General features: G+C 37.9%; 1 protein-coding gene across 1 annotated transcript in view; it reads right to left on the reverse strand.

Moving 5' to 3' along the window:
* The window catches only part of LOC119795705 (voltage-dependent R-type calcium channel subunit alpha-1E-like), a 94,554-nt gene extending 91,591 nt beyond the window's left edge, over positions 1 to 2,963 (reverse strand). Inside the window, exon 1 of the mRNA XM_038303845.1 lies at positions 2,725 to 2,963. The gene's annotated coding sequence lies outside the window, so the exon portion shown is untranslated. The remainder of the gene's footprint in view (positions 1 to 2,724) is intronic.
* Between the last annotated feature and the right edge of the window lie 3,037 nt (positions 2,964 to 6,000).

The following is a 6,000-nucleotide window of genomic DNA, read 5'->3' on the forward strand; positions in this document are numbered from 1 at the left end:
TGCATTTGATGTCTGATTCTTCTAGGAGAGGAGGAAATTAGTGCCTCAGAATCCAAATGGGAGCAGTTTAAGGAAAGCTAAAGGAAAGTACCTCAAAGTGCATGTTGTTGGTTGAAACATAAAAAAAACTAATCGTTAGAGTCTTTAGCTAGGTCCCCTTTTTCTTAATTCAAAGGCTAACTATTTAAACATAAGGGAACTGAGGGTGGTGATTATTTTAAGAATTGTGGTAGGAATTACACAGATACATTACACTTTGGCAGTGTTTACCATTAGATTATGAGGCCGGCTATCAAGAATAACCTTTATGAATAAAACCTGTAAATAATTTCTAAAAGCCAAAAACATGTATCTTTAATATTAAAGTATGTACAACAACCAAACCTAGATTACTTTTGACTAAAATATGGGCAAATTAAAGTGACGCTAGTCCTAGTTAGAGTCTGCATTAAAGGAGAAATCACGGATGCCAACAACTGATTTGTCAACCAAATTTGTTATGTTATTTCGTTGCCTTTGTCCAACAACAAGAACAAATAATTGCATTTAGAATACAAAGCATTTAAAAGCAACCCCTTCCTGGATCTGGCTATGCTTTCTATTGCTGATCAATTTTTCACTGTACTTTTATCAATTGTTGTTTAAGCGGTTACGAAACCATTGTCTTATAACTTTATTTTATAAATGCAAATGTATAAATTTCTAAAAGTATTGTTTTCTATGATTTAATATTCTTTTGTATAGTAAAGAGAAGGTGATTTAGATTCAGCATGTTTTACTAAAAAAAAAAAAAAAAAGTACCATTTACTGGTAATCCCTGAGGTTTTTATGATTAAAGGCTATTGCCAAGGAAGCTACCTTTTTTTTTTACTAAGTGATGTATCCAAGGATATTGACAGAAGGTTTTGTGTAATGAAAAAGTGTAAAAAAAAAAAATCATACTGAAGCATCAGAGACAACCACTGCCTTCAGAAGACTGAGAAGCAGAGCCTATTTAAAACAATGTATTAGTTATAGGGGGTTTTGTCAAAATGCATATAAATAAATATTTGGAATATAGCACTCTTTGTAACTTAAAAAATTGACAGAAATTAATCAACTTTTGATATTTTTTGCTCTACATTTAAATGCATTTTTACATATTTACTATGTTTGTTTACCTAGCAATGAAAAGTAAGGGTAAACCAAACTAGAATCAACTTGCCAGTAAAATATGAATATAAAAGTATTGAGTTCACAACATGCAATCAATCATGTTTGGACAGTTTAAAAGATGTTATTGCTGCTGTGATGTGTGAATATAGGGTTCACAACTTACATTTTTCTTATGAACCCATATTATTTCACCCAGACTGATTTAACATTTATAAAAACCATCAGCATTTTTGTAAATTCATTAAATAAACCTAGTCATTTACCAAAGTTCATATCAATGACCACTACTTTGGTCATTTCTAGTCACTTCAATGTAAATGGACTGCGTTGTCCATGAGGGAAGTTGTAATAAAATATATAGCTGGTTAAAAAGGCTGCATTTTGTGCCTAATTCAATACTAAATTACTAGGGGTAATTTATTTTAATTTAAAAGAGTCTGGGTGAAATGTTAAATGATACAGAGAAACAGTTTTTTTTTTCAATAAGATAAACGAGATTTGTGTAATTTTCAGTCACGGAGGGTGGGGCTCACCCAAGGAGGCATTTACTTAAGTTTGGTCGTTTTCAAAGTAAATATAGCTAAGAATTAACAATTTGAAGCTTTTTTCTCCCCCTCTCTCTTTTTGCTGCCAGCGAGCCATGTGTCTTATTGAGACAGAAATTCAAAGGGGTCAGATGGTGTATCAAAAGGGTGAAAAACAGCAAGTTTGCATGGAGCAAGTCAGTCAGGAGGCAGACAAAACAAGGCCACTTCCATTGAGTTGGAAGCTGAAAGGAAGATGACTGAGTGTGGAGGAGCTGAAGCAAAAAAGCGCTTGGTGACTCACTCATCATCAGCAGCATGGGCTCCTCAGACATGAACTGGACACAGCCTGAGCTGAGCTCTGTGCTCCAAACACAGGAGCAACGCCTCTGTGAGAGCTGGCAGAGGCTGCAAGGTCAGCACACACATTTAGAAGGGCAGCCTGATGGCACCTGTATGCTGCTGAGCAGTTGGCTGCACAAAAGAACTAGCTGTAGGTGGTTTTATCAGTCTGCTGTGGAGCTCCAGATGAGGGGTAATTAAAGGTCAAGGTTTCTTATATCAACAGGCTATAAACTGTACAAGAAGCAAGGAGTATCCCTCATCTGATGGACAATTCAAACAAGAAAAACAATCAAAATATATTAGAAATGTGAACATTGTGCATTGATATTGAAATAAAAAATATGTGGAGTTGTTTTAGTTTTTATCTGTTGTTTTAAATTCAAATGTTAGATCCCAGGCTTATTTCATTTAATTAAAGAACACTAAAACAACATGCGCCCCCCCCTTCCTCCAATTTGTACACGTCAGCCGCGCGTCGCCTTGCAAATGCATTAACTTGCCTACTAACAGGTATTGTTAAATAGGCTGCCGTTTCTTTATTCCTGTGGAGTTAAGTGAGAGGAGGAGGGAGAAAAGGCAACACTCAGAAGTATGGAAATAAATTACAAAAATGCAATTTGGAGGATTGAATTAACACCCGCGACAAACAGGCAGAAAAACCAACCAAAAAAATGGAGCTATTCATATTTGATGGGTTTACCTCGAGGTGCCGTGCGCGCGCTCATGAGCTGGATCCTAAATCCATGTCCCTCCTGTCACTCAGTCAGTCCAAGTTTGACGCTCAGATGAAGATCTCTCCTGGAGTGCTGCTGGTCGCCGCTGTATGACTATAAATACCCCTGGGTGGCTGGGAGCCAGAGCCGTGTGGCAGACATGAGCGTAAACACGCGTGGAGACAAGATCTGAGGCGGGGAAATAATCCCGACCATCTTCACGTTAACCGGCTGCTGGTGATATGAGTCACTTGATGTGTGGATTACGACGTGGAGGGCTGGGGTTTGAAAACTTCATCATATGGGAGTTCAGTGGATATTTTCAAATGATCAAGGGAAAAAGGAATAATAATGACATTTTGTTTAAAAAGGAAAAAGGATGGGGGGGGGGGAATGCAACAAGTATTTATTTTGGATGCAACCAATCAGTTTAAATAGTGAGCTATAAACCACTAGATGGTGGGCTAAATCCACACACCTGCCAACCTGCTAAAAATCACCCAGGATAGGCTATAGGTTGCTTATTTTACTCTTTATCTTTATAAACAATGTTTTTAAAGACAGACTCCATTTTATTCTAAAAAGCAAATAAAGGATTGTTTAAAACGTATATTTAAAAAGTCTGGAAAAACTAACCTTAGTCCAGATCAAATTTTGTAGATTAATGCAGATAGTTATGCATACAAGAGCACAATAAATAAATGTAATATGTATAAACCAAGTAATGACTCACAACTCCATGTTTTCCATATGTGTAATGAATCATCTAATGACAAATAACTGCTGAATTGGCTTACTACCAGAAATAACACCTTGTACCCAATAATTGTATTACTTATCATCTTCATTGTAAAAAACAAAACAAAAAAACAGTTCACTTCTTAATGATGACTTTGAATGTTATTGTTACAAATACAGATAAAGTGATTATTTAGGAATAGGAGGACCTAACTGAAAAGAAAATATGACATTAAATGTGAAATTCATCCTTATTATTAGTTAAACGATTCTTACCTACAGATAATTTATGTCTTATGTGAAAGGTATATAAAGGCATGCAGAAAAGTAAGTTAGTACAAGTCATATGATTTTGTGTAAAAAAAGATTTTATAGAAAACTTTCAAGACATATGAGCACTTTTGTTTACACAACTTTTATACATACATTTATGTGCAAAATAAGAATTAGAGGAAGCTTAGTGACAGGTCTCTTCCCTTTTTTCCCCTGTTTGGTCACCATTGGATATTTTACATTTCAAGCAAAATTCTAAAGTTGTCAGATATATAATACCGGAGAAAATATGAAATGCAGCCTAGGCGGAAGTTCAACTGAAGAAACTGATTGCTCGCCTACATCCACCTATGACACCGCCAATCAGGTTTGAACCACACTTCCACGAAAGCCAATCAGCAGGCGTTTTTTGCGCTGTGCCCTTCCTCTACCATCGTAGCTAAAAGCTTAATCAGAGTGTCATTCCTCCAGGACTCATACTGCATTCCCTGTTTCATCGCAATCAGTCCGGCAGAAGACCGCCATGTTGAGCCTGGTTCTGCCAGAGGTTTCTTACCAACGGGGAGTTTTTCCTCTCCACTATCGTTTCATGCTTGCTCATCATGGACAGGTTCTCTGAACCTGTGTTATTCAACTGGACTTCCATCTTCCAGGTCCCTGAGTTAAGCCCTAGTATCAGCTCACACAGTACACTGGATCTCCCCATAAAACTCAGCATACCGTCTCACTAACCAGCAGTCTACAGACTGACCTACTTCATCTATCTCCACTCCACCACCAGTTTCAGGCCTGGGGGGGAAACTGCCCTGTTGTTTACTCTTGTTTATGCATATCAATCAAAATTCAGCTGTAAGTTTCCTGCCGAGGTCTGAGCGCTAAAGACCAAGTAATTGTATCAATACATTTCTTCTAATTGTCTTTTCTCTTCGTGTGAGTTTTTTAAATTGAACTAATGTTTGTTGAATTATTAATTTTTATACTCACTTTTATTACGATCCAAACCTAGCCTGGCCAACCATACTGATACGATGTATACTGTACACGGTGTGTCAGTCTGGTAAAGGAAAGGTCAATGGTTTGAAATAGCCGTAAAGGAAACCATCTTATTTAAATGGAAAAAGCCAAAAGGAGGGGAGAGATTGTGATTTCAGGTTCCAGGTATCTAGAGTTCCGTTCTGGAAATCCTTCCAAAGAAATGGCACAGGCACACTTATCATGACTCGAATGGCCAAACACTTAACACATACACAAAAAAAAAAAAAAAAAAAAAACACCAACTCAGGGCAACAACTTGTGGGTCTTTGATTTGCATCTGACTAGGAATGTCCTTAGAAGGCTGGACCATGTTGCTTAAAACATCAGGGCGCCTACTACAGATTGCTTGGGACAACAGAACTGACAAACTCCTGGATAGGTTTGGAAACGTCTTCAGACAGAGTGAAAGTGTAGTTGCATCCAATTTAAGCCTATTTTGTGGCTGTTTTAAAGTAATTTGCTCTGATGCTGTTACTCCAGCAGATGATGGAAGAAGGCATCACGCTCTCCACACTGAGGAACCTAACCTTTCTTAAGAAGCACAGTCTGCTCCGTCCCTTTTTGTAGATGACTTCATAGTTACGTTTTGATTGAGTTTGTTGTCCAGGTGAAAGCCAAGGTATTTATACTACTTCACCCCCTTTATTTCTTCTCCTATGATGGTAATAGGATTTGGCTTTTTCTTGTTTCTTCCGAAATTAACAATGATCTCCCTTGTTTTGTTCACATTCAGCATCAGATGATTGTTTCCACTCAATGCCACAAAGTGGTTCACTAACTCCATAGACTCAGCTTCTTGTCAATCTTTAATGCACCCAGTGACTGCAGAGTCTTCCTAGTATTTTTGCAGGTGACAGGTGACTCAGTGAACATATTATAAGGGAATGGTGGGAGTACCGTCCCTTGTGGTGGTCCTGTAGTAATGACTACCTGATTAGACACTTGACCATTCAGTGTCATTAACTGTGATATGTTAGTCAGGTAGCCTTTGATCCACATGTTTGTTGATGCCTCCACAAAATTTCAGAGTACCATGTCCTGGATGACACTGTTGTGTACAAGCACTGGCAATGCACTTCCTTTGAGTGCTCCAACCTTCATAGAATCTTTGCTCGCATGTCTAGATAGCCTGAGAGAGAGTCACTGGTGCCAGGGATATGATCCTGCTGCCATGTTTCAGTAAAACGCATAATACTGCATTCCTGATATTCTGGCTC

This window comes from Cyprinodon tularosa, unplaced genomic scaffold (assembly GCF_016077235.1).
Source record: "Cyprinodon tularosa strain WSP-4 unplaced genomic scaffold, ASM1607723v1 ctg52, whole genome shotgun sequence".
NCBI lineage: Eukaryota > Metazoa > Chordata > Actinopteri > Cyprinodontiformes > Cyprinodontidae > Cyprinodon > Cyprinodon tularosa.